Source organism: Diadema antillarum, unplaced genomic scaffold, assembly GCF_040938485.1.
Source record: "Diadema antillarum isolate AM-2024a unplaced genomic scaffold, OU_Dant_1.0 seq00000975_RagTag, whole genome shotgun sequence".
NCBI classification, from domain to species: Eukaryota; Metazoa; Echinodermata; class Echinoidea; order Diadematoida; family Diadematidae; genus Diadema; species Diadema antillarum.
The window spans coordinates 562,297-584,371 of NW_027271817.1; the positions used below are offsets into that span (position 1 = coordinate 562,297).

General features: G+C 35.9%; 2 protein-coding genes across 3 annotated transcripts in view; both read right to left on the reverse strand.

Moving 5' to 3' along the window:
- LOC139742036 (cytochrome c oxidase assembly factor 1 homolog) overlaps nucleotides 1-22,075 on the reverse strand; it is a 425,467-nt gene that overhangs the window by 233,157 nt on the left and 170,235 nt on the right. The window lies entirely within an intron of this gene.
- Nucleotides 1-22,075, reverse strand: part of LOC139742052 (TOX high mobility group box family member 4-like) — a 193,553-nt gene that overhangs the window by 143,706 nt on the left and 27,772 nt on the right. For both annotated transcript variants that reach the window (XM_071652612.1, XM_071652613.1), the window contains exon 2: nucleotides 3,225-3,279. The gene's annotated coding sequence lies outside the window, so the exon portion shown is untranslated. The remainder of the gene's footprint in view (nucleotides 1-3,224; nucleotides 3,280-22,075) is intronic.

Below are 22,075 nucleotides of genomic sequence, written 5' to 3' on the forward strand. Positions count from 1 at the left end.
TCAATAATATCTGAAACGATGATATATATAAATATCATTCTGACTTTCAGCTCTCTAATGTTCATCATAGATTGGAAGATTCAAACATGTACTGCCACACAATTATGCATTGATGCTAACATAGGGAAAAACAAACACAGAATTGAAGGGGATCCTCATAGATGGCTCACCCTTCAAAACATAACTAGATTACTTGCAAGTAGGTATATTGACAATAAAAGAGTCAAGATTGACTGACAAAGGCAGCAGAAAATTTCATTTCTTTTTGAAGATAGTCAGAAAGAAAAATTAATTTGAAGGATGTAATCTAAGCAGTAGCCTTCTGGTCTGTTACCATGGTAACTACAGAGGTGGACTGGTACTTGTTAAGCTCCCTGGTGAGCTTGCCACACAGCTAAGAAAAGTACAAGTTCAAGTTCAGACCATCACTTGTTACTAAACAATATTTGCTGTATATATACAGACTTGTGGATTCAATCAATACATCCGAGGGGATCCATGTATACTCCTGACATCCTAGTGTGCCTTCACTCAGCTGCATAATAGAAATGACAAAGTTATCTCAAGCCCTCCCTCCCCATGTGTGGCAAAAGAATTAAAATCAAATGCCACGGCCTGGACTGCAAACTTCGAAAAACTTGAAATCAATATGCCAACTTTGATTTGAGTGCTTTATATTACACAAGACAGGCTGATATGTGGAGTTTTTTAAGGTAAATAATGGGCACTGAAAAGTTTGATGCAAACTAAAGGCAGAATATGGAGAGAAAGAAGAACGAGTAATTTCACCAAATAAAAAGGTAGGAATTCACAGAGGTAGTTCAAATTTAGTCCATGGATTATGCAAATGTGTAAGGAGGTATGGCACATCACATATTCTCACTGGCATAAGTAATGAATGAAACCTACCATATGCACACGGAAGGTACACTCCTTCTGCACTTGTTTTAGACAATGAATGAAACTTAAGCTATCTCATGAAACCAAATTATATTTCTAATTGTGCAAAGGAGTTATCAGCTATTTCCCACTCATCTGAGCACATCTTTAAAAAAAAAAGACAATTTCTAAAACAATGGAACATGATTCCATTTCATGATTTTGTGTTTGTGACATTTCCTTTCACCCAAGACTGCATCTATTGAGATTAAAGTGAGACAGATGACTCATAATCAGGGAATCACATCAACTCTTGAATTGAAGAAATAATATACTGACAGGTAGCGGGGTTTGATATATTTCTTTCATGAATGTATAGACATTACCAATTCATGCTACCTCTTAATAGCTGTAACATAGCACAACATTTCAAATTAGTTTAAAAGTCATGGTAGAATTGTATCTTTCCATGAAGTTCGATGTATTAATTTCAGTATAATGACATTAATTAGTGACAATCAAAAGTGTTTGGACATGTGTCCCTCTGACATAGGAGATGAGCTCATGGAGCTCTCTGACAGGACTGATTCAATAGGTGCATTAACACTGACAGTAAAATGCCACGGTATTTTGCAATGTGAATGCAGTAGGTGCATTAACACTGACAGTAAAATGCCACGATATTTTGCAATGTGAATGCAGTTACGCTGCGAAATAAATTGCAAAATACCATGGTATATAAGGTCCTTATTAAAACTGTGCACGAAATATGCATTGGAGAAAATGAAATACCACTTATTGTACAGCAGCATATTTCTAACATGACCCAACATACCTTGCGTCTTTTCCCAACGAAGATATGCACAAACCATATGGTTATCTGAAATACCATAATGGCAGTCTTTCCTGAATGGAAAAAGGTACCAAGTGAATTACCGCAGTATCTTTTACTGTGGTATTTTGTTAATGAGAACAGTGCCATCGATCAGCATGATCTTCAGTACTACATTAATTCCAATGTAAATGCACCTAGTACTTACAATCTGGCTATATGAATTATTCATTGATTTCTTTCAGTCCATCACCTAAAGTAAAGTGTGACATTGATCACAATGTAGTGTTTCTACAGAATGTTTACAGCTGCTTCATGGTTTTCATGAAATAGACTACACACTCAAAAGCACAGCAATACCTCCTGTATTAAGTGCTACACAATCAATTGTGGAATTATAGGGAAGGAATTTATTCTGTTAGAATAACTATAAGCTCTCAGTCAAGACCTTCAGTACATCCACACACACACACACACGCACGCACACACACACACACACACGCACGCACGCACGCACACACACACACACACACATGCTGATCTTGCAATGTATTCAGACATATTTAGCTTAGTTTAGTTTGTTTGGGTTTTTTTGTTTTTGTTTTTACCCAGACTACATCATTATGGCAATGGGATTTTTATTTTGCAGTCTAATTATCCTCAGTGCATTAGAACACTAAGTGCACTCATAAAACACACATAGTCTGACTACATCATTGAAAAAAAAAAAAAAAAATCAGAGCCCAAAATTGTACCGGATTGCAGTGACGGCATAAACCTAAGTGTGGGCACCCTGTTGCCAGAAACCCAACAATTAAACACAACTTTACATCAAACTGAAGTATCACTCTCAAGTTGCATTTGATCCTGTGTTCTGCTGCTGAAAGAGCCTTGTGTTTGACTCTCATTCACTATTCAGAATTAAATTATTATGGAGGAGCCTTCGCTTAGTGCTAGCCAAAATGAATCCCTACAAACAGCAAACGTATGGCAAGTACTGAAAAGTGAAATGGCCTTGCTATCTCTATATCCACAGAATATGGCATTTCAAGAAATAAACTTGCATCAATGCGAACTTCAGTGCCTGAAAAAAAAAATGGTGATAAAACATAGAAATCAACTAGTGGGACTACAGGATCATTTAACAGGAGTTTTATTGCCTATTGCCTATAGGGAAACAAACACAACTTTGCATTTGATTCATCGCAGTGCATTTGATATTTCCATACACACTTAAATGAAATTCATTTCAGCAATGTACTTGCACTTTTTTTTTTATAGGTACACAAAACTGTGTGTGATTACCATAGTGGACATTTTGCATTTGATTTTTCGAATTGCGTATAAATGCAAATTTCTTAGTAACATTGCCCTGAACTCTAAAGTCTGTTTGTGCTACATGACATCATATTGAAACCATGGTGATAGACAGTAGGATACATAGACATGATTTTTTCAACAGGTTGAGATATGACCTTCTGCATAAAAACAAATAAAGGAGAGAAATACTTACAGTGTGTTCACATCAACTGCAGATGGTTGTATCTACCGCTCCCTTAGATGACATTCTGACAAACAAAGGAAAACAGGAAGAAAAGAGAAATAAATTGCATTTGGTGGTTTAGCTAGATATATTGTTTCATCTGCTCACACTTATTTCTTTCTATTACGTTTGTCTTGTGATGTACTAAAATAGTATGGCTAATTAGTTGTAGCAAAACATTTTTTTTTTTCATGCAAGTAATACATTAAGTAACACACAGGCATTCTTGGTAATTATACTAAGTAAAAAATTCCAAGATATTGCATGTAGGGTTGCCTTTCTTAATTTGTTCTCATTATAAATGTTTTATTATCACTGTGATGCAAAAAAGAAGAAGGAAAAAAAAAAAGAATTCATCCAAAGATTACGGCCTCCAAACAGTTCTAATAAACTAAGAACAAGCAGTCGCTGAAATCAATATTAGCCATCTAGGCAGTCTTGATGATGATAAAATTCTGGCCAGTGAAATCTCAGGCAGAATAGGAAAGAAATATGGATTTCATCTTCAATTCTGTAATATTTACTTGGTCAGGCATATGTTACATTGACATTAATGAAAATGGTGGTAGGCAGAAGTCAAAGAGACGAAGAGAATTGAGGGACCTTGCTGCCCAGTACATATCATGAGGGAAAACAAATTTGAGTGGACAAAGAGGAAAAGTGTGTCGGGTAATGAAGGCCTCTGATACAGCCTGGTTAGCAAACAGTGTGCTCTCACACACAAGATCAACAAGGAGAAAGGAGAGTGAGAGTACAAGCCCCTTCGTCTCTCAATATGACATTAAGACTGAACACATAATTTTAACAGCTCCATCAAACCTGATGCTCCTCATTGCCATCAGATACTATTTCTGCACAATTTGGGCCAACAAAAAACAAACAAGATGCATGCCCCATGTCACTATGATTTTTTCTCCCACTTTCATTGCACAATGTAATCTATGCACTAAGCTCACAACGTTGAATTTCTTGGCATTACGCTTGAACTCCAGGAAAAGTACATGGTCATGTACTTTCCAGCACAATAACAGATCTAGGTTGAGACTTGTTCTCCTTTTTTTTTTCCCCCATCATCTTCGTTCTGTTTGTTTTGGGTCTCTGACATTTTGGGAGAGACATTGTATCAAGTGTTTCAGGGAAAATGTCACGTAAAAGGTAATGTCACTTTTCATAGTGGACATTTGGGGTTCCTCACTCCTGATTGAAATCATTCCAGGCTATTATGTTGACAAGCCAGAATTGATGGGCAGGCGATGTCTTTGGCTCACTGCCTTTTTTCTCCCATTTTTTCCTTCCAATTTGACCCACATACTCTTCTCTGGCATGTGAATTCTCTTGTACACTTTACAATTGGAATGATTTTGCTACTATTACTTAAAGTTGTATATAGGAATTTTCTAGCCAGTTTAACAATCAAAGGTAATCTTCATTTACAATCATAATTTATAAAGACAGGGTTTATTCTTTCATTTTGGAATTCACGTATCACTGAATTTGAAATGCAATTCTCTGCTGCTGATTTGAGGTCACGAGGCAGCTCAGATCTGTTTGGCAACTATTCTTTTTGTGAAATTATCAACAGATCCTCCTTTAAATTTGCCTTCTTAAATTTGTGGTCAAATGATCAATCATGGAACTGTTTGTTACACAACAAAACATATATTGACTAACCAGACAAGATGCTTCATAACTAGAGACTAGTATCAATCAGAAAATGATTTTGATTCAAAAGGGATGTCTGGACATAGGTGATGGGAAATATTTAAAAAAAAGTAAAATGATGCCATTTCAAGGTCCAAGTAATAGTATGATTTTTTTTTTTCAGAGAAGCTTGAGATCTGGTAGCAATCACTTTAAGAAAACACACACACACACACACACACACACACACACACACACACACACACACACACACACACAATGCCTCTTGTATCCTTCATATGTTGCATGAATTCTCATGTTACTTCCTGGACATCAAATTGTTTTGCAAACTATAGCAAATTGTAATTGTCGTACTTCATACATTATGTTCGAAGAATCAACACCTCCATTTTATTCTGTTTCTCAATTTTTAATGAGTAATGGAATGAAAGCTTTCAATATATGCACTGACATCAATTTTTGTGTGACAAGACGACTGATGTGGTCCAAACTGTCATATCATACAGAAAATTGAAAATCAAACACCAAATTTGTAATTATATATTCAGCAATTAATGCATTTTTATTGTTGGAAATTGGAGGAGATGAACTTGAGCAGAACCCCTCCCCCTACAAAAAAGAAGAGAGAACTGTCAAAAGTATTTCCAACTCGTACATCTCATCATCACCTCATATGTGTGTTTATTTCACTTGTATCAAAGTAATAAATGCAAATTTATGATGATGAAAAAGGTAATATTTTTCCATACTACACAGAAAGAGGTATCTGAAAAGAAGGGTTTAGAATGGATAGGTATCCAGTACAGTGAATCATTTAGGTTCTGATGAATTATTCCTTCTGACAGATTGCACGAGTTCCATTTTTTGCTCCATTAATCATTTCCACAGAACGTGGCATGAGCTAGACACGTAGAATAACTTGATACGTACACAGAATGCAGTTGGTGATGAGAAAGACCCTTGATCCGTCCGTGGGATACACAAGTGCAACTGGCACTGAAATATTAGAATTAGGCCTTTTATGTGTGACCCACAAAGAGGGGAGAGGAGTTGATCTTATCATATCGGGGATAAATATTCTGACTAATGGCTCATGCAATGCCAGCTGTACAGCTCTCTTGCACACAGCTACTGTAGAACCTCACTAAATGTGGAACAAAGTACTCTATCTTGATGGCTTGTCCTACTTATTTTTTGAACAGTCTGATAATATGTCAGCTGCCATACATCATTTTTTCTTATTTCTTAAAGGGGGGTGGTTGAAGGAAGGTTTTCAGTTTTAGATGTGTTGTCTCACATGGCATTAATGGTGCAAAAAAATTGGGGAGATAAGAGATCATACTTGAGGGTTTCTGTTCACATTTTTAGATAAGCATAACTCTTCAAACAACATGCCCTCTATCCTCACTACAGAGTGTACATTCAGTGAGAAATACATGTCTATAAATACACCTCTTCTCTTTCATGTTCATATTAGTTCTTATCTAAACATTTTTATTTTTCTCTTGCAAAAACCAGAAGTAAAGAGGAAGGAAAAGTTTGTTTTGACAGATGATGGTACGCAGTATTGTCAGTGTAGGGGAAAAAATAACTCCACACACCAAAATATAGACTGACATTACCCCATGATATTTGGTAGAAAGTAATTAGCAAGAATGGAGGCATAGAGTTAGAACATTCACACACACACACACACACCAAAAAAAAAAAAAATGACATAACTATTCAATTACATGATAAACACCTAGACTTCATAATTTATACAGTATACTGCATATGACACAGAATACCATGCAAACACTTTTCACACTCACTGCCAAGAAGAGAAAGTTTGCTCCTTTTGTGCTAATTACATGGCTGAAAACCATGCAAAACATGTTTGCACACACTTCAAATTTATAAGTTCAAGCAACTCAAGAATAGACACGGTTACAAAACATAGCAGAATGACTGGTGAACATCTTGTAATCTGCAGTAAAATGAGCTACAGAAAAATCAATCTGACATAATAACAGCTAAATATACTAAAGCAACCAATGTTTTTCTAACTGTAAGTTACCACTTTCACAGCACACAAAAAGGTAAGTTGCATGAATCACCCAATCCCCCTCCCCCCCCCCCCAAAAAAAAAAAAAAAAAAATGTATGATATAAGGTGGGGATGAAGTGGTCATTGCAGTCATTACAACTACAGAATTACAACAAATGATGGAAGAAAATAAAGATATGAGGGTTCTTTCATGTATTAAACGCATCAGCACATTAGATTAAAGCAACAAAAGATATGACTAAAGATATACAGCATATCTCATAACAAGAAGAGGGCATGGAGAAACAAACATATCAGTCATAACACAAGCAAAGTGGATCAAAACAATTCTTTTTCTAAAGATACTAAAAATAAATTGAGTCAAGGAATTACATAGTGTGGGTCTCCCTATTAGAGAGATATAAGTCAACACAGTAAAATCAGTACAGGCTGTATCTCCATATCTTGTATTGGCTGGAAATGGATGACTAATTTGGACATGCTGTTATTTCTATTTGGGAAAAAGAATTTTGAATTCATATAGGTAATGACATCTAATAATTAAGTACGTATTGATATTTATTATATGGATTTATCAGTCTTCTTTCTATTTGTATGATGTTGTCTAAAGTATATATTTTTGTCATGATTAATTTGGTACACATTTTTTTTTGAATCAATTCTATAATGATTATATCACAGGGTATGTTCAACATAACACGTCTATTCTGGCTTTTTACGCACATACCATTTTCTGATTAACTACATACACATTAATAATGAGCTTGTGTTTTTTTATGTACCTATGCTATCTATTTTCCCCATGTCATCTTTTTTCCTTTTCCATAATCTTGCCTTGTTTTGTCAATGTTTTCATTGTTTTATATCTACACTTTTGTACAATTTGCTCATATTAACATGTATTTTACATCTATAATTTCATATTGAATTGGAAATAAAGACTGAATTGATTTGAACAATGGGAAATGTAGAGCTAAGTATATATATAAAAAAAAGATGATGAGTAAGAGATTAAAGGATCATGTGTTTACACAAAATGTGCTTGTGCCTGTGTGGATTTCTCTGCTATAAGGTGTCCTACCACTCTCTGAGAGGAGTCACATGCTTGTTTGTAACAATTCTTCACAGCAACTTGTGCTCTGGTGTTGCCTATCATATCTTGAAGGTTGGCTGTGATGTGAACGCATCACTTTGGATGTGATGGCCTCCTGTTTGGTAACAGGGTTTCATTTAGTGAGCTTGATACAAACAGCTTGGGAAATAGAAAGAGAAAAAGAGCACCACATAAAACACAGTGAGCGGGAACAGAGAATGAGAGGTAGAGAGAGAGAACAGGGAAAGAGAGAGAGAGAGAGAGAGAAGCGGAAGGAAATAGAGGAGGAGAGAGTTATAAGATATGGCCAGCAAGAGGGAGCGCTACCCTTGTAGCATAACAATGATTTACTTTCACCATATTCTTGAAGTTCTTAAGAGCATTTCTCATATTTTCTTCTTATGGTGTGAGTGAAAGATGAAAAGAAGAAGTCTCCATTCCATTAAGTATCTCTGATCATTCATCAATGCTTGAGAAAATAAAGCACAGAGAGCTGACCTTGTAACCAGAGCTGCACACAGACAATGTGCTCTGAAAAGTCTAGCTTCACATATTCAGTTTTTCTTTCTTTTTTTTTCTTTTTTTTTTTTGCATTTTATACAATGTCCAAGTTTCACAAAGAAAAAAAAATACAATTTGTAGATTGAGGTTGGCATCACAGAAGCATGTTTCTAGTCTATGATGAGTCGATCCTCTGCCTTGAAAATGACAAACAAAAAGGGAACCTTGAAGTTTTCTCTTGGTAACATATTATTTTCTTTGCATTTTGAGAGACCAAAAGCATGTTTTTGATAAAAGTTAATGGTGTGCTCTTCACCAAAGCAAAAATTATTTATCTATTGCTTTGAAGATAATTCCTTCTTTTACTACTAAATTAACATATTTTTCTTTTCAGATTCTTAAATATATTTTTATGGGTGTGCAGGGTTCTAACTAACAAGAAATGGTCTGATGACAAAATTATTACATTGTATTGTGAATTGACATCAGTACACATTCCAGGATTAAAGGCCTGCATGTATGGAAATTGTACATCAAACTTTCTCAAAACACTTTAATTCAAGACATTCAACACATTTCCACATGTTCACTTTGGCATTTGTTTACCAGTCATGCATTATTTATTTTTTGTGTCCACTTGTGAGAGTTAACTGACCTGGGCACAACATCACAAGGGATATTAGCACCCTGGAATAATCATATTCAAGTATAGGAGGTCAAAATCAAAGTGAAATAGTAGCATTTCAATATCTTTTTGAGCTGTGTAGTTTAAGTAGAAGCAGTATGAGCAGCAGTGGGTGTGATACTGTAAAACCAGAAATTTTCGTGTGCATCTTAATTTTAATTTTCAAGGTTAACAAAACTAAAATGCGTGCAGAAATTCTTGTCTACACTATGCATGTTGGTAGCAATTCCAGAAAATTTCATGGCACAAAAAAGGCCTCCAGCTCCATTTTGCAAAAATTTCATGACATGGGTACTTCTGGTTTTACCGAAGACATAACTGTCAAAGAAATGGCAGTTTGTGCATTACTAGTTAGAATAAGTTGTATTGGTCATAGGAAAAGAAAACATGGAATTAGCAGCAAAAGTGGTTTCCAGAAGTAAGTTAATTATTCATTCGGAAGACTTTCATTCAGACGACTGAAGGGTATTTGCACTTACTCAGGACTCAACAGCATGTGCGTTCAAATTTTATGATGCAATAAAAACAGAAATCAGCATGGAAAGTATGTCAAATATTGTCGAAGCCATTGTTTCTGTGAGAGGTTCAAGTCCCCTTCTAGTGTAGAGGTGTTTTAGATTACTTTCCAGCAAATCCTATTCACTATTTAATAAGACCTAAACTTATTTTTACTAATATTTGTTCACTACAGGGCTACCAACCCCTGCAGACCAGCAAATACATAAATGGATAGTGTAAATTTTATTCTCTTGAAAGGCAAACACATTTTGGAATTAAAATGTAGAAATTTTGCAGATGGAGCATGCAATATCAAATCTCTCAAAAATTCTCTTTTTCCTAATTTCAATATCATGTCTGAGTTGGAGGGGAAAACCCTTAATGTGCTAAACATGCAATGCTTGGTTGATCTGTCAATACCTCGGGTCACTTTTGAATCAACTCGGATATATCCAGTATATGTGCTAGAAACCAAGCCATTGCCCTAATCAAAAAGCTACTGTGAAACATGTGCAGTATTCCTTAAGTTATTGTGCTCTATCATTATAAACAGAAATACTGCAAACTTCAGAGATAAAAGTGTTAATCCCAAGAAGACTAAATTCATTCACAGCTTACACTGTCCATGTGACTAACACAGTAAAGTACATAGATATCAGTTCACTAAATGCATATCACTTACAAGCTCACTGTGTGCACTATCCATGCACTCAAAAGGTAATGGCCTGAAGTTATCTTTGCAATATGAAGACATAACTTAAAGAAATCATGAAGCATGATATTAACATCATTTTGGTATCATTCAAGACAAGTTCCTTCAATTAATCAGACTTCATTCATAGTGGTCGTTAGGGGCCACTTTACTCTGATTACAGTCAATTCATTTAATCACTAGCTACCGGTCTACAGAAAAAGACGTCTGCTCCTAGTGAGTATTCCTCTTTTCTCTCAGCCCTTTCTCTCTTTCATGCTTGCTTAATTGTGGCAGGTATTGTACATGTTGTGCATTGATAATTTTTCAAGTTCAGTGGAGTCTTCATTAGTTAATGGCCATTGGACCTCTTCGTCCACTCAGCCCTCATTTCCGAGTGGCAGCGATTTGGGAGCATGGCCTGGATCGGCAGGAAACCACAATCGTTGGCACAGTGAGGCATAAAGGTCACATTTTTTTAAGCCAATAACAAGGCACTCATCTCTCTTATAGCATTGACATCAACAAACATAGACAGAACACAAGAAATAGACTTCAGTTTTCAATTTGCGACTAATTCTGCATTATGTGAATGAAGAGTACTCTCCTTTATCTTTTTCTTTACATTGTCAGATAGATGCACAAATCCTGTCAAGAACTTATGATACTGTAAAAGTGGTTTCTTTCGCATACAGATACTTTCGCGGTTTCCATCGGTGCCGACTTTTTCGCGTGTGTTTAACTTCGCGGTCGGCAAAATCTGTGAATTCGCAGTCGGCAAAAAATGTTTTATTTTGCACATGAAAACCCAAACTATAATCCAATTATTCTTTTATTTATTAAAGAGAAATTAAAATTAAATGCAGGCTTACCTGAAATCCCATATCTCGAGTACTTTATAACATGCCTGTAAAGTTGTAATATCCATAATATCAATACGCTCAATGCACAGAATCTTCGTGTGTGCATGTGCGCAATAGCATTGTAACAAGTGGCGAGTTCAAAACATTTTCTTGCGTGGTGAATTTCGCGCGACTTTTCAAAACATTTTCGCGTGGTGTTAAATTCGGGGTTCAACCTCAAAGCGCGAAAAGCGCGAAAATAAAATCACCGCAAAAAAAAACCACTTTTACAGTAGTAGAAAGCAGAGCATTGAAAAAAAAAATAGGTTAGGTATAAGATGATAACAAATAATATTTACAAGAGATATTGCAACATCACACACTATGATTTCAGTTGTATGGTGGGAAAAATAAAAGAAGATCATGTTTATACTAATATGTGGAACAATAGAACATTACACCACAATGCTGTATAGCTACAGACAGAGTAGCAGAAAGTGATGAGCTGATGCCAAAGCTAAGAAAGTAGTGGTGCCAGCATCTCACTCCCCTGGAGCTCTGGGGACAACCTCTGGTCAGATGGGGCATAAGAACCTAGCACACAGTCATACCCACAGTTATCAGCTTCTGTTGAAAGCTACATTGGATTCAATATCCCACTAATCACTTATTGAACTCAACATCACGAAGTTACATGTGTTTTGATGACAGAGTTTGAATGCCATTCCATGTCATAATGAATGACCTGCTCTCAAGTGGAAGTTGCCATACATCAAATGTTTTTATGTCTAACATGAAAAGTACTCATTTAATCTGTGCATACCACGGTGGGAGTAGTATGACCCTAAAGACTGAAACAAAATTTTGAAATGTGGAAAAAGATCTATTATTTCTATCTTTCACAAAAGATCTACGCACAGAAAATTCTATTTTTTTACTTTTGAATATACCACAATGCAACAAGGTCATCATTCCAATTATACTAGCACACTTATCTCTTGGTCGTCAACAGATTTGACAGTGAGAACAAAACTGTTTGTCAGTGATAAATTGGATGTCTACATAACAAATTTTGTGATATTCTATAGCAGAGATTCCAGGCTATAGGTAGTATGTGCCTGGAAGAACAGAAAAAGTGGACTGCCTTTGAGAGGCAGTCTACCACTAAAGTGTGTTGTGTAGTGATTGCCAGCCGTGTGACTGGGTATTGATGCTCACTGTCAGCCTGTCAATAAACATCACATCTGCCAAGCTTTCCTGCATGTCTCACACAGCTTGGATTTCAGCCTTCTCCACTGGATGAGGAGTTTGTATCCTGCCACAGAGTCAATGGCCGTCCAAAACCTGCCGTAATTCTCTTGGTTTCTGAATAAATGATACACTGCTTCCTCCTTTCATGTACAACATGGACCCACACCTGCTCTAAGAACAAGGACACACCAAATCAAAAATGTGTTTTCTGTTTCAAAGATAGAATGTTCTTGGTGTGCTGGTCACAAATCAAATCAAAACAGATCTCAACTGCTTCACAGTGATTGCAATTCATTGAGGAGCAACAAGTATGATCTTTTGCTGCAGAAAATGTCTTTTAAACATATTTAAAAACTAGGGGCATTTTCCATCTTTGGTGTTTATTTGGAGATGAGCTTAATCTTCCACAACGGCAGTAATGACACTTACCATCTAAATGTGCCAATTGAGGTATGCAATAGACTGGGCTACAAGTACACAGTACTACATCAGCACTGATTACAGCTCAGTGACAAAAAATGCTAACAAATCCATTCAAACTGGATTTCTGAAATAATAGGAATTTCTAAGCAATAATGCTATTGATAGTCAATTTCTAGAATGTTTCAGAAAAATAGTTAATGAGGAAGATCACTTTATATAACTTCACAGCAACGACCAAAGAATAGAGAAGAATGAGTACAAACAGGAGCATCACAAATAATTTTATTCTATGTGAAATGTCAATAGATAATGTTATATACTTTTGTGACATCTGGCAGGCTCTTTGCTAGTGAGGTTACAGGGACAGCTTGATCACATGTTATTAAATCATTGCTGAAGTTACTTTTGCTATAAACTGTAAAACCAGAAATGTTTACATGTGCCTCCATTCTGCAAATTTCATGCCAGCCAAGATTCACAAAATTAAAATGCGTGCAAAAGTTCCTGTCTACACTACTGTCTGGATATATCCAAATGCACTGAATGTCTGTGGCAATTCCCAAAAATGCCTTTCCACAAAAAAAGGCTGTTGGCTGAAATTCTCAAAAATTTTATGCCACCAACATGTCTTGCTTTACAGTAAACTCATAGAAAGTTCTGTATATCATCATTTCCTGCATCTTCTGAAAGTAGCAGTCCTCAATGCAGCCATGCATACGGCTTCCATGAATGAGCTTGTAAGATTAAGATGACGAAGTACTGGTTAATTTCACTCCTTGTCACTCATGTGTTGTTGGTTGTACTGTATGGGAAAGTGAATCCTACCATGGTATAGTCATGTAGGTATTCTCTGGGAACACTGCATTCTTCATGTACACAGACTATACACTCTCTAAACAAATTCACCACATCTCATACATGTGACCCTGCATCACAAAAACCAACAAAAAGTTACCACCTATGGATTTTTAGTTAAGGACAGATTCTGAAAGAGCAGACACTATAAAATGGAGTATATCTCCTTCCAAACCTGTGTAAATAATGGTAATGAGAAAAGAGGCTCTGAAATTTAGGGTCTATTCAAGCGCTTAATCTCACCAAGCTGTGCTCCGTGCAATGAATGGGACAAAAAGCAGGATGTTAAACTTTGTAATAATTACAATGAAGAGATTATCAGATTAAGCTGAAATTTTCTACACTCATTAAGCACATTCTATTCATGGGTGATACCAATTTTGAATGCAGTATCCCCTATCCATTCCAAAGTTATCAGAGTTGAAAATGAACAGTAGACGTTTATACGGTTTTCATGAAATGAAAAAGGGGTCTCTAAGACATGCCTATCACATTATTCAAAAATGAAATACAGTTCTGTAAAAACTGCTAAAACACAATTTCCCATTCATTCTATAAATCCATACTCTAGAATTACATAGAAAAAAAAAATCCTTTCAGAAAACATTAAAAAAAGAAATGAAGATTGACTACGTTCACCCATTTCACTTATTTTGAGTCCTCACGCTAAATCAGAGCATGCCACGTGGTGTTTTGGTGGTGGAAAGTCACATATATTCATTTTGCTCTTAAAATTTTACTTTAACAATCATGAATAAGGAAGATACAAATAATAACTCAGACAGCTGACAAGCATTCCAGAACCTACAATAAGGTGTTGTTCATGTTTGATCTTTGGAGCTATAAACATATGGTTCCATGGCTTTCCAAAGTTAAGTTATTATGCTAGACAAATACACATTAAAAAGACAAACCATCCTATAATACAATCCCCACAGAATGGAGCAAACATCATCAGAAATACATCTCTCACGCAGCCGGCCTCATGTAAAGGTCAACATTTCCATGGCAGCCTAGATCTTATCTCAACTACCCCCTCCCTTCTGAATAATTACTACATAACAGTAAAGTTATGGCCTCTGCTGTCTACCTACATTAAATGCTTTGCATCAAAATGGATGAGTTTCATTTGAACTCACTAGGTCAATTTGAGGACAAATCATTTAACTCTCTTCAGCCTTTGGATAATGAGTAATATCATGTATTTATTTTAGCTTATATTTCATCTACTCTCCATTGCCATGCCTTAGCATGCACGACTGAGATTGTTTTTCTAATCATCATTCTTAGTGCATAATGCAATAAAAACAAAAATCAAAGTTCACTTGTAGAGAGAAAACTGATCTGTTTCCATATGCAGTATTTGGCATCTGCAACTTTAAAGGGGATGACTAGTAACTGATCAGTGGGAATCAGTGGGAATGCTGGGGGATGATTGTTCCAATCCTTGTGGGATTCATTTAAGAGTACATTATATATATATCTATTGTTGTGTGAAAATTATTTGCTTCAGAATGGTCTCATATTCAAGTAATGTGCAGTTCAATGTTTCCAGGTTAGCATGCCTGTACAGTGACGGGGCGATCGTTAACGACCCGTAATTTTTAAGTCATTCTGCTTCTCCGTCTTGACAACTTCATTTCAAATACAAGCATCCACTTTGTATGGTTGCAAAAGATATTTGGATTTCAGCTCTTCTGGATGACTCAATGGAGGTTGTTTGATGGATACTTCACAGACCATAATATACAAGGAGTTACAGGTAGAGCTTATTTTGATTGATGATATTCATTGTAGTATGCATTTATATGGATAATTACACTGCATGATTGGCATAATCAGTCATGTTTGATATTCAGTAGTCATAGATAGGCATTCGAATAATTAATATGATAATGGCAATGGCAATACATATCATGATAGTAATAACCACACTGCTGGCACAGACAGTAACAAGAAAAATTCTGAGCATATCATTTGAACATTATCAGGTAACGATTACCAATTCAGAGACGAATCTATCTGAGTTATCGTCCGTCATGCAGTATTCCTCATTTTCCATGACAAACATGTATGCTGGACTGGAAAGTTGCACAAGAGAAATTGGAGTCTTTATGTCCTCAGTTTTGCATTTGTCAGGCATAGAGAATCCTTGGACTTCACTGAGGCATAAAATGAGTGACTAACTAGTCTTGCAATATATCTCCCATTTCACGTTGATTCCCTTTTATGTTCCAATTTTTCACTAAATTCTCATCTTCTAGTCTACTGTACTCCCCCCTCCCCCTTTTTGGTGACCTATTCTTCTCTTCAGCAGTAATCAGGCTATGCAGGGGATGATTCAGCATTCTAATTTCATGAATTCGGCCTGCTCGACCGACCGTGAAAATAGGATCGGCACGCAGTCTGCCCGTGTGCGGGTGAGCACGGCCCGTTTGCCCACACTGCCTGCTTGCCTGCCGTAAAAACGATCAAGCTCCAGAGGTGAGTGCCCAGTGGTGCAATCATGTTGTGAGCCAGGATGGCATCATCGGCACGTAGGATGAAATGGCTTAATTATCCCATTGTGACACACAGCCTTAATCTGTAATGGCCTCTCCACTGCAGGCAACACGTTGCTAATGTCAGTCATCACCACAGGCCTTGCCCAGGAACTTCAAAAAGTGAACTGATTATACTGTTATATTCAGGAATACAGAAAATAACTGGTATGTCAGTATGGGATTGTTATGCTGCTTATTTCACACATACAATTGTATGAGTCAGACCTTTCATGAATATGATTTAAGATAACATTACAAGCCCTAGTCTGAGATTGATACTTTTTACACTGATAAGGAACCAATGTCTTGATGTCTTTAATATGCAATATATAGTGTATATTGTGTTTAAGGAATCGCTTCAGACTATTTATTTTTGATGAGGCAAATTCAGGCATTCAGGTTACAGATTAATAGTGTAAGGAAAGAGAGAGAAAAAAATCTCTGCTGAGCTTATTGGAGTGTTACCAAAACATTTCATACCGGTACATGAACACAGAATCCCATAATAGAAGCATTTCATAGGAAGTAAACCAGCGTATACCTAGAATCACCACTGACTCAAATGACAAGGATTTAGCATCAACAATGAAAATGCAGCTAAATGATTCTCTGGTTATATTTTTCTTCTTAATCACCAATTCCATAAAATTTCGTTAAAGAACATGCTCCATTTTCCCCTTTTGTTTTGTTTTTGTTTCTTATGTTTTTTGTGCATTTTTTTTTTTTTTAATAAGAAGCAAGTATGATTATGGATGGACAGGCCTCATATGACTTCAAAGTGAAATCATGAGAAAAGATGAAAGGAAGAAAGAAAATACAAGGGTCCGGATATAGCAGGGTGACTAAGCCAAACTTGATGATCTCATTATAATGGGATTCCCCTGTATGACATGAACACAAAGCACCTGAATGATAAACATATAATTTGCTTAATGGGAGCATTACAAGAAAGAAAACTAATAGAATAGAATAGAATGGAATAGAATAGAATGGAATAGAATAGAAAAGACAGAATGGAATAGAATAGAATAGAATAGAATAGAATAGAATAGAATAGAATAGAATAGAATAGAACAGAACAGAATAGAATAGAAGAGAAGAGAAGAGAAGAGAAGAGAAGAGAAGAGAAGAGAAGAGAAGAGAAGAGAAGAGAAGAGAATAGGATAGGATAGGATAGAACAGAACAGAACAGAACAGAACAGAACAGAACAGAACAGAATAGAATAGAATAGAATAGAATAGAATAGAATAGAATAGAATAGAATAGAATGGAATGGAATAGAATAAAATAAAATAGAACAGAACAGAAAATAATAAAGAACAAGAGTAGGAATAAAACAAGTCAAAATAAAAACAAAATAGAGCTAAAATTAGATAAGAGCAATTTCATTGAATTAAACATGAAGGAATGGAAAATGAACATATATTTATACACGTATCAAAGATGATATTATACAGATGGCAAGAATGAACTGGGGACAATCCCCTGCCACATACATTCTGTGTTGATTATAATGTTGATTATAATTTCATCCTTCAGTGTGTCTGTGACATATTTGTCTGCTGTCAATCAAAATCAAAGTCTTTTTAAAAAGAGAGAGAGAAGAAAAGCATACACTCAATGGTAGGCAACTCCTAATGCCTTGAACACTGGACAGAAAGAAGTCTGGCACAACAAGCTAAAGGATCTTACAAGGAATTCAGAGATAACAAAGACTTTTACATGATGATCCATTAATCATACCTACGTCAGCCTCACTCTCCCAACTCAAAATCCATCTTGCAGGAAGGCACCTGACAAGCCGTTATGATTTCTGCGCACACACGTAATGTTTACATTACGCCAGCTGAGAAATCTGTCACTGTGAAACACAGAGCTCTGACAAGGGAGAGATGCCTCCCTGCCATATACTACACCATATACCCTGCTTCACAGTTTGAAAGCAATCATGCCCACATACACACAGACAAATGCTTACACCTTTAACAAACAGCATTTGGCACATGCTAACACCAATCCACTTGACTGCAGTACAGAGTAACTCTCGTCATTGCATCTCACATCACATCCACACATAATGATGATAAATGATGAAACTACAGTTGAAATACTGGTGCCCAGACATTAGTTCCTGAATGGCAATTAATGTATTATTGCCTTGTATCCCTAATTAGTAATTCATCTTCACTTGTATGTTGCTATTTGGTATCACATGGCACCTAGCAGTTTTTCAATCATCTATACCAATAAAATATTCAGATTTTCAGGAAAACACCTGTATGCAAAATCTTGAAGTTGAATTTAGTCCCAAGTTATCAATTTCCTTATTTCCAGTGATGACATAATAAGGCAATTTATTCAATTATCTAAACTGTAATACTTTGTGTTATCTGGACAGCCAATACAAAAAACCTTACACACTCTTTTTTGTGCTGCTTTTTTTTTCATTTTCTTTTTTTTTTTTTTTTGGTGGGGGGGGGGGGGGGCAATGGCTTCAACTTTGGAATAAACTACACAACTAAATGGCTTCAGAAAGACACATTTTAGGTATCAAAAGCTAATGAGGTATACAATAAGCTTGCTGTGAGTCATATTATGGGTACTTACCAGCCCCAGGGTAAAGCAGAGCAACACCCACTGAAGTGAATTTGGTTGTTTTGACACTGTACGATTCAGTCATATAACCATGAAAAAATGCAAGTTTTGGTCTGTTTGTGAAAACAGGGTGATATCTCAGGCATTCAATCTGTGCTTGGTGCAAAGCCATGCTGTATTTCATGTCGGCCAGGTAGTATGGTCTGTATATGGTCATCTAATGAGACCAATTTTGCAACAATAGATTTAAGAATCAATATGCACTGAAAATCGATGGCTAAGCCTGTACATACTGTGTACTAGCAAATGTGTAACATCAATGCAAAGTTGATATTACATAATATTATCCATTATTTCTTGCAATGAACAATATCATGCTCACTCCACTGCTCACTAACAATGAATGGACTGGATAATTCTCCTTGCTAAGGGAGAAAAATTCTAAATTTTTGGGTAATAAACAAACCTAAATTGTTCATTCCTCAAAAACCCAGTGCAACTCCTGGTTCCAAGAGATAGTAAAATGTCCTTGATTGATCAGAAAATAGGAAAGGGAGGAAGAGTGAGATAGACGGAGAGTGAGAGAAATAAACAGACAGCAGCCATTCTTGTGACTGAATGCTTTTACCCCTAATGGCTAAAAATTAACCTCCATCTTACATTAGCAAGATTAGGAGAGATCACAAGACTGAAAGAGTGAGGGAAAAAAACGGTGATGCTTTTAGAAGCTAATGACACGTAATTCACAGGAAAATGATAAATCATGGCCCTAATTGACACTAGATCAATAGAAAGATCTCAGCAATGAATGACCATCTCTCAGATTAATCACATGGTAATGGTATGCATTTGTTAGCAGAATATAAATGCTCTCTGGTTGTTATCAATCTCTCTCTACAAAGCATGGGTCTGTGAAAAACAATACACGCAGGGAACAATGATCCTTTCCTTTTCCATGAAGCACGTAACTTACAGAATATACAATAGTTTCAAATGCCATTTCATACCGGCAAGCAGGTGTTTCAGTACACACATTGTATATGCTCTCAGACTAATATTCAATAGGTTCTAACGAAACATTTTCACCTAATGAATGCTGCCTAAATATTTGCATCATGATAATTTTAATTGATTTGAGAACACTACATATTAGTCTAAAATTATGGATTATAAAGGGGCAAACTTCTTGAAAAAAAAAGCAATCTAGTCAGAAGCACAAATCCACATCTGTAAGAAATCACTCATTCAAAGTAGAAAATTTGACAAAATCAACACATTCTAGTACATGGCTCTTGTTAAAAATACTCACACTGATATATGCATGGAATGACGAATATAGAAAACAAGAAACATAGCATGTTTCAACGACAGAAATGAAAAAGCCTCATTCTCCATCTTTCCATGACAAAAACATAAGATCATAACTCATTAAAATATGCCAGCACAGCAATCATGAGTATCATCATGAATCTTATTAAAAACAAAGATTACAACCTGACACTTGCTTTCCTCAAGCAAATTAGTTGGTAAGATAGTATTTCATACCAAAGCTTTCATTTAAGCAGACCTAATTGAAGACATGCATTATAGTGTAACTATAGAGGGCACTGTTCATACAAAAGGAATAATCTGCAAGGCACTGCCACATTAAAAAAAAAAAAAAATGTGTGAATAAATCACAAGACACTATGTAGGACTGTTAGTTTCTGCGTGCATGTAAGAGTACTGTGTAGTATACACAACTATGTGTGTGTGTGTGTGTGTGTGTGAGTTCGTGGGTGTGTGTGTGTGTGTGTATCTGTGTTTCTGTGTGTCTGTTTGCTTGAAGACTCCTGCTTGTGAGAGCATAAAATGTATGTACTGGTAGCAACAAGTTAGGTAAAATTGGTAGAGTGCAGTTACATAGTGCTAAATGCAACTCTGACAGTTAGATATGAGATATGGTACCAGGTATTAAGTTTTATGCATCCATTTTCGTATAAACATTAGCATGTATGAGAACAGCATTTGATATTTCTAGGAACACTTCCTTGAATGAAATTTAGAATTGACCATGAGCTTTGTAAGAATATTCAAATATGTAAACTACGAGCAATGTGACAGGGAGAAACATTTCTTTCAGCATAAGATATGAACTTGTTGGAAAAATCACTTCACTCTTGGGGAGATTCATTCAAAAGAGCATCATATAAAAAGGCTCAGATGATCTATTTCACTATTCTATGATTATTTCATCACTATTCTAAACTATGACACTTGTAGATATATCACGTGAGGGTGAGTAATATTTCCACTCATCATACTTACAGCTACTCTTGAAAATATGTCTTGTACAATTTTTACTCACAATCACCATGTGTGCCAAATTTCTTCTGAATTACTAACAACTGTACAAACTGTCAGAGAATTTCAATCTGTAAGATGTTATTCAAATTCATGAAATTCTTCCGTTGAGATGTTTTCATTGCAACTGATTGACAAAATTGCCCTACATCAACATAAATAAGCACTGACTTGATCAGTATTAAACACACTGATTAATTCAGAGCGTATTTACGTCGATGTAGGGCAATTTGTCAATCAGTTGCAACTGTAAGATCTTGTCCTGATTTTTTGGTAAAAATGAATTGTTACCATGGCAATACATCTTCTGCTACTATTCAAAAATTTTGTCCTGCACAACTTCATAGCACAGCCACCATGTGTGCCAAATTTCTTTTCAATCACTTAAAAAATGGAGAAATTCCATCTAAAAGGGTTTTACCTGATCTGGGGGCAATAATGCCCTGTTACCACAGAAACGCACTTTCCAGTACTCTTTAAAAATGTGTCAAATTTACATCACGTTTTCATGTGTGCCAATTTCGCAATGCATTGCTGAAAAAAAAAGGAGTAGTTCAATCCGTATGGCTTATACCTGATTTAGAGGGCCATGATGTGAGCGCTGTTACCATGGCAATACTCTTTCTGCTACTATTGAGAAATGTGTCTAGCACAAATTTACAATGACCTCAACATGTGTGCAAAATTTTGGTTTAAATTATTTGAAAACTGGAGGAGTTTGATCTGCAAGCATTTTACCTGATTTGGGGGAGTACAGTACTCTCAGCATAATGGTTAGGCTTCAGCAGA